Genomic DNA, 11943 nt, shown 5'->3' with positions numbered 1-11943 from the left:
TCTGCACCTAAGAAAGTGAAAGATTTTGTTGAAGGGCTACATGAGATTCATAAAGATGTGCATGACAACCTGGTTCGAGCCAATTCAAAGTACAAGCAGGCTGCTGATCAAAAACGAAGACAAGTTGATTTTGAAGTAGGAGACTTTGTGTGGGCTGTTTTAACTAAAGATCGTTTTTCAGTTGGGGAGTATAACAAATTGTCAGCCAAGAAAATCGGACCAGTGGAGATTGTCCAGAAAATAAATCCGAATGCTTACCGTCTGAAGTTGCCAAGTCATATTCGCTGTTCGGATGTCTTTAATGTCAAACACTTGCTGCCATTTTATAGGGATTCGTCCGATGATGAGGTCATTGCAGATTCGAGGTCGAATTTTGTCTATCCAGGAGGGAATGATGAAGGCCCAAGTATTGATGAACATGCCATGTTATATCTGGAGGCCCATGATCGTGTCTCCAAAGGTGGCCCACGAAAACGGGCATAACTTGGCCCACGAAGCTCCGTTTCAGGCCTATTACCAGTCAAATCAAAGCTTGAGACGAGGAGCCCATTGTGGCAAATATAACATGGCCTGTTCGTCAATACTTGGCCCCTGTCCGAAGCCCATAAACGCCTCCTAAATGAAGTTTTGGGCCTTTTTATCCTTTTTCAGTACTTTTTGTCTTTTTGTTTTTGAGTTTGTTTTTGGCCCATGGCCCATTTTAGGCCCATTTCAGGCCCATTTCGTATTTGGAAGTCTTTTTATATGCTTGTGATGTTATTCCAAAAGTTAGACTTGAATATTAATAAATTTCGTTTTTCTCTTCATTTTGCCTAGACCTTTGGGTGGGATTTGGGAGTTCTGAAGTTCATCACGGGTATTCACTGAATCAACGTGATTCGATCTTCGTTTTGTTTATACCACTGCATCACTTGTCACTAAGTTCATTCCCACTCGTCTCCAAATCCAAGCATCTGAAACAAAAAATAAATAAAGAATAATACAAAACAACCCAAAAATAGATAAATGCAAGTATAAAGAATACTCACTGCTATTTAAGCTTCTTATTTTCTTTTATTAATTTGTTATCCTTTGATCCTGTGAATTATATATTTTCATAACATGGTATATTTAAAAAATATATATTATTATTTTTTAAATTTAAAAGATTGTATAACTGTGTTTGCCCCACTGGTTGTCACCGGGGCGTTTTGAGACAAGGAATCATTGGGTAATTTTATCTTTGAATTTCACTCTGCGTTAACAAAAGTAATACCATAATAATCTTGATAAGATGTGACTGAAACTAAATGTTACGAATTAATATGAAAAGGTTTTATAAAAACGAATCGTATTATTAGCACTTGTCATCATCGTAAGGTTATCCGACGATATATCCTCAGGTTGATCATGTAATTTCTTATTCAAATTTGACCCTAAATTAACAAAAACAAGACCATAATAAACTTGGCAAGATGTAAAGAAAACTAAATGTTATAAATTAATATGAAAAGGTTGTATAAAAACGAATCGTACCGTTAACATTGGTCGTCCATTTGGAAGAAGTGTTCGAATCAAGAAGCCCACTGAAGAACAGGTGGATATAGCCAAGAACCTAATCAATAACGCAAATAAAATACTTTAAACAAACTACATCCAAAAAAGAAAAAAAATGTTTACACAGAACTTACTTTGATAACCTCCGCAAGTTGTTCAACTCCAGACTCACCTGGAAAAAGAAGTTGAGTATAGATCCACAAAAAGGGATGCGTAAATAAACATGGCCTTTCAAATCGTTTATTGTAAAACCTAAAAAAGATATTTGAACAAAGAACCTATCCGAGAAGCATTCAGCAAAAATACAACCAATAGACCAGATATCAGTTCCGAGTTAGATGTATAAAATATTTGGTTCCCCATTGACCTGTCAAACAACATAGTACGTACCAGAACTTTTGCGCTTCCAAGGTCGTAGAGTTTCAGTTGCTGAGAATAAGGATTCACCTGCCAGAAAGAAAATAATGTAAATTGTAACAGCAAACCTTAATAAGCTTCATATTATCATAAATAAAGAAAATACACAAAAGGAATGCAGGGACGATTGTTTAATTGTGAATTCATCATTTAAACAAGGTTAAACAAATTTTAGTTAATACCAATTAATGCAATTCAGAACCTTAATTGCAAGATCGGTTTCAGTTAACTCATAATTGCTGGTTACTAAACTCGAAAAATGGTTCCATCTCTTAACCCTTCAATGAGTGCCATCAATTCAAAAGCCATTAATACACCCCATGAATGCAGAGTGCGATGAAACCATACATTCTATTACATTTAATTGAGTAAAATATATGTTTTCCCTAATTGTAATTTAGAATTTAGAGATTTAGCAACAAACCAAAAGCGAATTCTACAAAATTGATAATCTATAACAACCAAAAACCATATTAGAAACATAGGATCCTCTAATGGGTAAAAAATCTATAATTGGAGAAGAAGAATATATACCTGGCTTTAATGAACTCATCTAAAATCTCTTCTTCATCACTTCCTCAAATTTAGAACATAGAGCAGTACTGGTGGAGCCGAAAATGATGTCGTCTACATAAATCTAAACCAAGATCAGATCTTTCCCAACATTTTTAAGGAACAAAGTCTGATCGATGGTTCCTCGCTTGTACCCATGCCCTAGTAGGTGAGCCGTCAAAGTTGCATACCATGCCCAAGGCGCTTGATGAAGACCATAGAGAGTTTTGTCTAATTTGTAGTCGTAAGTAGGGTGCTTTTAGTCAACAAACCCGGTGGCTAGTCCACATAAATTTCATCTTTAACTTCTCCATACAGAAACGTTGTCTTGACATCCATTTGGTAAACCGTGAACCCCATATAGGAAGCATATGCTAAGAAAATCCAAATGGCTTCAAGACGAGCCACCGGAACATACACTTCAGTGTAATTTAAACCTTCAACCTGACGAAAACCACGAATCACAAGCCGCGCTTTGTTTTGAACAATAACCCTAGTTTCATCTTACTTGTTACGAAAAAACACATCTTGTGTCTAAAGCCTTCTTCCCAACGAGCAACTCAACCAATCTCCAGACCTTGAGTTTCTCAAACTGATTCAATTCTTCATGCATGGCGTCCACCCAGCTTGGTTCTTGTAAAGCCATTTCAACTGACTTAGGTTCAATATGAGAGATGAAACAGGAAAATAAACAACTGCTGATGTGCCCTGTCTGACTTCTGGTTTAGACGCCTGTTTCGACCTATGACATTTTTGATTGGAAGATCCCGTTGAATTCTTGTCGGAATAGAATGACCGGGAACGGAACTGGTAGAGGGTAGATTTGTTGGATCTTCAATAATTTCAGAGAGGGTTCTTCCATCTAAATGCCGCAGTACTGTGCGAGTACGAGGTACTGGAAATTTACTCATTTTGTATGATATCTGGAAATAGAGTTCTACCAAATATTTGACGAATAGCACTCCCCCCCTCAACTGATGAACAATCGCAAAAGTCTCAGCGATGTGTAGTTCACGTACTGCAAGAGACTCTTGTGAAGACACAGTCTCAGCAACAATTTTTTGTTGACTTGCAGACTACGGCTGAGCAGTATCCAATGATTCCAATGGGTCTATACTCAGCACTAGAGACATATGAGAATCAGTGGGGATGCCGACTTCTTCATCAACAACATTTGAAGCACCAACACCTGAGTTTTCTATATCAACAAATGGAAACACATTAAATGGTTTAAATAGTTCATTATAATCGAATAACCAGTCAAGACCGACACGAGCATCAGTCTCATTCTCTTCTAGTCAGCGCACATCATAAGATTCCACTATCTGCTTCGTTGTCTTGTTATAAAATCTGTAAGCAGTGCGACCAGCATATCCAACAAAATAGCAATCATCAGCTTTAACTTTGGAGTCGTATCGAGATTTAGTAGAGTACACGGACATATAAAAGCTCGAAAGAGTGTAACAGTAGGCCTGTGACCATAAACAATTTCATAGGGAGTCTTCATCTGTGATTTGTTGATCAACTCCCGATTTTGAACATAACAGGTTGTGTTGACCGCTTCAGCCTAGAAGAACAAAGGTAGCTTTGAATCACTCAACATAGTCCTTGCAGCCTCGATAAGAGTTATGTTCCTTCTCTCAACAACTTCATTTTGTTGCGGTGTGCGAGATAAGCTGTACTGTCTAAGTACTCCTTTTTCGGTACAAAAGTAATTCAATGTTGAGTTCTTGAATTCTGTGCCATTATCACAGCGAATTCCCTTTAGCTTTAGTTTGAGTTGGTTCTCCATAAGCACCACAAAGTGTTTTATCAATTTTGCAGTTTCACTCTTAGTTGACAAGAAAAACACCCAAGTAAAACGTGAGTTGTCATCAGTAATAACCAGACAATAAGAGCTGCGAGAAAGACTCAATACACGAATCGGAGAAACAAATCCATATGCAGCAATTGAAAAACCATGGAAATGGTATTAACCAGTTTTGACTTGGGAGATTTACGATGATGTTTGCCTAAAGCACAAGCTACACATTTCTTAATTGTTACAAAATCCTTGACTAGCAAGCCAAGCACCAAGTCATTTTTAGCAAGACGGTTTAAGTTTTTAATGTTTGCATGGCCAAGACGACGATACCAAAGCATGACATTATGTTCTGACACTTTTGAAAATAGACAAGTGATTTCATCAGGAACATTTTTGTTCATGTCGATCACGTAAGTATTATACTTCTTTGTGATCGAACAAGAACCCAATCTTCTGGTATAATGATCCCAGGTTTTAAAATTAAACAATCTTTGTTAGTGAAATGTGTTGAAAAGCCTTTATCACAAATCTGCGAGACACTGAGTAGACTGTGTTTCAATTCTGGAACAAAGTTGACATTCTCAAATTTAAGAACACCATTACTTATAGTACCCTTCTGTGCAATCTTCCCCTTTTCTCCTCTCGCAAAGGACACATACCCACGATTAAAAATTTGAATGTTGTGCAGTTGGGAGATGTCTCCTGTCATGTGCCTGGATCTACCATTATCAACATACCAAGGTCTGATGATATTCCTTCATAGCTGTTACTGCACGATGTGCGAGATTAATTAGTTTTTGGTACCCAGTCCGTTGTAGTGCTGGGTAGGCCTGATTTATCTAAGCATGCCACAGGTTGCCATGACATGTCTTCCTGATTATCTTAGATTGAGCAAGAAGTTTTTAATGGCTTGGTCACCAGAGATTTAGGCAACCATTCATATCTGGATTTTAAAACTTTGTTATTGATATAAACGGTTTACTTTGTCTCCGGTTTGCGAGCGGAAAACATATTTGACTTTAACTTCCAAATTGGTTTCGGTCCAGAGGCCGACTTGGTTCTCGGGACCGAAACCGAGTTTCCATCACGCTTTTGAAACATATTAGGCCTAGTTTGATGAGAGCTTAACCTTTCAACCTTGTTTCTTTTCCAATCACCGTCAGAGGGATTTGCCTCATAATACCTTGATTTATTAGAAGTATACTTGTAAAAGGTATTTCGAGGCATATTCCTCTGACGATATCCATAATATGGGACATAAGGATGGTCTGGACAATTTCTAGCAATATGACAAGGAATGCCACAGTTAAAACATGTTTGACGTTTAACATAAAATTCATTGTGGTCTACTCTTGGTCTTGATCTGTTGTGTGAGCTAGTTTATCTTGCTTTGGACCTGCCACTTGATTTCTCACTTGATTTATCACACTTGAGAACACATGAGCTTCCTTCTTTAACATACTTAGGTGATAATTGTATACGATAACTTTTATTTTTATCAAATTTATTTGAAAACACATCCCCAAATTTAAAAGCTTTAGAAGAATCAACCACACAAGTGTCTCCGCTCTTAAAAACAGAGCCCACATAAACATTTGAAGAAATAGAATCTAAAATAGGCAAATTTAAATAAACATTAGAATTAATGTATTTATTGTTCAAAATAGGTAAATCATCATCCTCATCAGTTCAATCCTCAACAATTACTTCATCTGCACGGGGCAAACGCATTAGTATCATTCATCCTTGAGATTGATTCAGTAGCTTTTACTGAACCAAGAGCACGTTTGCCATTTTTAGTTGGTTTACCATACTGCATAAACTTTTCCATTTCTTTCTCTTCTTTGGTAAGAGGAAGTCCAGTGTTGTTTTCATTATATGGAGGGGGAACCACACTGTACCCAATACCCTCACCTTTGTTTTCTTTCCATTTTAATTGTTTTCCAATCATGGACTCAACTACAACACTAGAGACATCGAATTTTTTAAAATTGAATTCAACATTTTCAAATTTATTAGTTAACTTAGTAATCTCCTACTTAGAGGCTTCTAATTCAACGGTAAAATCAACAATTTTCTGTTTGGCATCTAAGTGGTGACAACATTTTATGCTAAAGTCGGATTGAAGTTTAGAGAAATCCTTTTTTTGTGCCTCTACCTTTTCTTTTAAAGCCTTTTCGAATTTCTTAAGAGTGAAGTTTTCATGTTTTATTCCCTCCATTTCTCTTATCAGATTACTATTGTGAGATTTATATAAATATACCTTATTAACACTAGATTGAGAACATAATTCAAGACTTACCTTGGATGAGCTGGAAGAAGTAAAAGCCATGAAGGCACATTGAAGATCCTTAACTTGTTCCTCAGCATCGTTTTCTTCTTCAGCAACATCAATGCGGGCAAAGTTGGCAGTCTGATTGCTGATGTTGAGAGCTGCCATATGGTCATTCTATGAAAATTGTTAAGCTACCAATCCCCGTTCACTCTCATTTGAACCAGCCGTATTCTCTCCTCTTGCATTGCTTACCGGAACCAGTGCCTTAGAAAAAATAGTTGGGTTTGTGTATTCACGAGCGAAGTGACCTGGCTCATGACAATTGTAGCACCTCAGAGTATCCTTGTTAAATCACACCTTCTGATTAGATGGAACATTTCAGTTATTTCTACATGTTCTTTTGCTAAACTTTTTAGCTCTAAACACCGCCATGGCTATTTTCCAGGAGATATCCATTTCCTCCACATCATCAGGATGTATTTTTCTAGCTCAGCCGCGATAACTGGTTGAACCATATCTCTAGAAAGAAAAACATTGTAGCAATTCATGAAACCTGCCATCAAGGCAATGTTTTCTTGAGTCTCATTCGAAATAGTAGGAACCTGAGTAGGAGACTGATTGGAGGATGCAGTAGTTGACTGAGGTTTAATAGCAGGATCGGGTTGTTGAAAGAACACGGGAGTGGGCTGTGGTGAAGGCTGAGTAAATTAACCTTGAGCATACTTGAACATTGAAAAACTGTTTTGAGACTATTGTAGCTGAGCATACTGACCCTGAGAGGATCTTAACATAGAGAAGTTGTCTTGTGAGATGAGAGCATTGTTAGAAGAAACACTATAGCCGGCCGCGTTGTAAGAATTGTCATGATGTATGGCACACTGTTTATCATCCATGTCATATGATTTAATGATTGCCATTACTTCTGACAAGGTTAGCCTGGCTAGATCCTTTGTTTTCTTAATCACTGCAACATTCATGCCCCAGCTTTATAGCAAGGAGTGACCAACTTATTATTTGTCTCAACTGATGCCAGGTTTATGTTTACGGATCTCATTTCAGTGACTAGTAATATAAATCTCTGCAGCTGTGTTTCCAAAGACTCCCAGACAATGATTAAACATGTTAAACTTTGTCATAATAGATCTTATCGGCTTCTTCTCATATCCTTATTTCCCTCATACACTTCAATAAGGGCTTCCCATATTGCCTTAGCAGACTAGAACTCTATAAATCCTAAGGAAATTTTAGGTGAAAGTGTCATTGTTAAGGTAGCAAGAGCCTTTTCATCCCCTTCAATATTCTCAAAATCTGCGTCGACATATAATTCGACAGGCTTCACAACCACCTTTTTAGAATTTTCTCGTTGATAAGTAATAAATTGAGGACCCTGTACGATACCCCTCCAAATCTTCGCATCCTTCATTTTCACATATTTCTCAAATTTGAACTTCCACTCGGCGAACCGTCATGAGACAATAAACGAGGTACACGAGTGGCAGTTCCCATAATGGAGTCCAACTCTTGATGTAGTGCAACATTAGTGGATGTACTAGTTAATTGATCCATAAAGCAGAAGCTCAAATTCTTAGGCCTAAAACAATTTATTGTGTGATCCCAAGTCACTAACCGCCAAAATACCAGGCCCAAATCCACACAGTCACTAAAGTCCAAGTAGCCGAGAACTCTTTCAACCAGAGAACCTTGACTCGAGAACTCTAACATAGAACAATAACTGAGAGCTCAACCGAGAATCCTTGACAGAGAATAATAACCGGGAAAAATTGTTCTTATCCGAGAACACCACAGTTGTCCAAAGAACACAAGTAACAGAGAACCAAAACTAAGAACCCAAGAGATTGACCGAAATCCCTTAACTGCACCAGAGAACAATCAAAATAACTTGAAAACACCTTGTTGTGCCCGAGAATGACCAAACGAGGCAGAGAACTACCAAAACTGCTTTGACCAAGTAAATTTGGCAACAAACTAAATCCCGAAATTGATGGGATTTGAATTTTAACCAAAATTGACTCAATCTCTATCCCAAGATATCTCCTCCCACCTCCGATGAGTATATCAACGGAAAACCAAACACCACGGCCACACTTAGGAACAAATATTGAATCCTTGATATCACAACTGAGCTTAGAATAGGTCAATAGGCTCTGATACCAATTGTATGTCCCTAGACAGATCTTTCAATATGATCTCAACCGAATCCCGTTGTTAGGCAGAATCTAACAATTGGATGATTCAAGAATAATAATGAACACAATAAGAATGCTTCAAAACACACGTGTATTCAATGTCGGGTGCTTAAGCACTATTGATTACAATAAGATTAACTTCTTCCGTCTCTCGTGCTCTCATTCACGTCCAATCCTCAAACCTAGTTAACATTACATCATATATACACACATGCTAACCCTAAGCCCAAACCATACATCAAGCCCACCGAAAACATTGATTATGACTTACATACATAATCCAAAACCAAGCCTAATAACCTAAGCGTAAACCATTTAGTGTGGCCCAACATAATGGCTTCCCTTCACTATAAGCGTCTTTCTTCTGGAACCTTGAGACGCAATATAACTGTTCAGATAACCAAGCAACTAACCACGGTCCTTTCCGATATGATTACCCAAATTCATCGAAACCTCACTACTAGCATCAACTCTGCTTCATCCGAGCCTAAGGCTCCTGTCAGCTCGTTCAAGAACTTCACCAGTTCCAAACACCCATAGTTTAACGGGACTCAAGGTGCCACTGCCCTACTTCAGTGGTACGAAAATGTGGAAAACATATTCCTCGACATTGAATGTCCTGATGACAAGCGAACCCGTTTTCCTTCAAGTGTCTTTGCAAAAGGGGCACTTACCTGGGGGTTAAAGAAAAGTCTACCAGAGGTGCCGAAAAACTGCCATGGCTTTGTCATTGAATGAATTGAAGGATTTGATGACAAAACAATCTTGCCCTCCAAATGAGCTCGTGAATTTGGAGACCGAGTTCTGGAACATTAAACAAGAAAAAGGGGGAGCCCTCGGCTTACACTTCTCGGTTCAATGAACTCAGCGTACTGGTACCCCCCCTTGTTTCCCCATCCACGTGTGCCATCGAGAAGTACATTCGGGGACTACCGAGACAAATCAAAGATAGTGTTTTGAGTAGTGCTCCTAAAGAATTTGCTGACGCGATTAACCTTGCTGCAACTTTAACCGACAATCATGTTAAAGCCGGGACTTTGATATTGAAGGGATCAAAGAAGCCTGTTGATAAACCATATTCGGAACCCAAAGAAACCAAAACCGAATCATCCAAGTATGCTCCTCTGACAGCTCACCGCAATAGGAAGCACAAGAATTATGCGCTAACCCAACAAGCTGCAACCCAACCCAACCTTGCACCACCGCTCAGGAAACCCTACAATGGACCTCATTCATTGTGCAACAGTTGCTAATGACATCATCCAACTAGTGTGGCTTTCCATAAATGCAATCTTTTCAACCATTTTGGGCACCTTAGTGCCACTTGCTGGGAGATCTCTATTGAACCAATTGCTCCTCCAAGGTTTGTTCAACTGAACCCTCGTCTTGTGCCGTATGTTCAACCCATTCACCAGATGTGAGCTTGCTATAACTGTGGTGATCGTGGCTATTTTTGCAACGCGTGTCCATGACTCGCAATGTGAACTCGCTTTAGCTTTCTCCAACCCCAATGTATCAGGTTCAGACGTACCAAACCCATCAAGCTTACCAGCCACAAGTTCCACAATTGTTGGCTAACCAAGCTCAAGTTTTGTCGCATCAAGCCATTCTAGCTCCTACACCACAAGGTGGTAAAACCGTTCAAGCTGATCAAGCTCCTCACGATACTCGTGGGCGTGCTTTCTTGTTAATGCCAACCAAGATCAGCAAAGAGACGATATGGTGAACGGTACATTCCTCGTAAACGACCACTTCACATCTATTTTATTTTATACTGGTTTTGATACGAGTTTTTGTAACAACACAGGCTTTCGTTTAATAAACAAGTAACTATTACCCGACCCGTTTTTGATTTCGGGTAATTCAATCAGTAGAGTTTTATATTATTTCATTTATTTGAATTATATTTTTCTTTGTTTAATTATTATTAATATAACATTGATTTAGATGCAAAATAAACTCTTAGACTTGGTTTTTAACCTAATTTGCATCAACACTCAAACATCAAGGATCTATTTGTAAATTTATAACTAATAAAATCAATATTTAATTTCTTTAAAACCCTACCCATCTTAACCCAATAACCTAACCCGTATCCCTGATCCATATACAATAAACCCAGCCCATATTGTTTGCTTGATCTTTAATCTTTGGCTTATAATCACAATTGATATTCCAAGATCGTTACCAAACTAAAAACCAACTTATACTAACAATTATGTAGGAAACAGGATCCAACCTTAATCAGTTGACTCGTTTATGTGATTTAAACCTAAACCGACTTCAAGAACAATGAATTAACCTATATAAACATCATAATAATTAAATTAATCGTGACTACACCTTCCTCGCATCTAAACGAACCTTTTCCCTAATCTAATTGCTTCAAACATGATTTGTAGTTGGTGTTCGTGTTCGGTTTCTATCCGTTGGCCATTTATACATCGTTCACCCTCAATTCGTTAATCAAACAGGAATCCTTGTCGGTGAATCCCGAAAGGCTTAACAATCTATCATCACCACTTGTAATTTGGTTCATTTAATCAGGTGAGTAATCACTCCCCTATTTTACTTATTTTCAACGTTTTGGGTACTTATGAGTACCTTCTATCAAATTACACTTTTACATCATACTATCAAATGAAAACTATTAATATTTTGTGTTGTGTATTAATTTAATGACTACGTGTTACTTGCTAACTGTTTATGTGTTTATTTATTTGTATTCTATCATTTCGGAGAGGTCCATCACTTGTAATCTATCACATCACGTCGTAGTGGCCGGCGTTCGAATCGCTTGACAATGGTTTCACTGACAACTCAATTATTCTATCATGGCAACCAATGCCCGATTTGCTTGGCAACGGTTTAGCCCGCACATCAATATTTGTTTGAATGTTTACATGCTATGGTTTGACAATTATACATATAAATAACAGTTTTGTGGATTTCTTATATATTATTGTTGGTGTCAAAACTAGTTATTTTCTCACTCAACCTCGTGCTGACAAACCCATTCTATTTTGTACGCATTTGCATGTTACCAAGTTGGATTGTGTATCCAGGTGAAGAACACTTAGTGATGAGTTTTAGGATTAAAAAACATACAAGACTATTTTATTCTATTTTGTAATTTCTTTGTACTTGATGTA

The sequence above is a fragment of the Bidens hawaiensis genome, unplaced genomic scaffold, assembly GCF_021521415.1.
Source record: "Bidens hawaiensis isolate Kalapana, Puna unplaced genomic scaffold, B.hawaiensis_p1.1 tig00014741_1, whole genome shotgun sequence".
Classification (NCBI taxonomy): domain Eukaryota; kingdom Viridiplantae; phylum Streptophyta; class Magnoliopsida; order Asterales; family Asteraceae; genus Bidens; species Bidens hawaiensis.
This window is presented reverse-complemented; position numbering follows the sequence as displayed.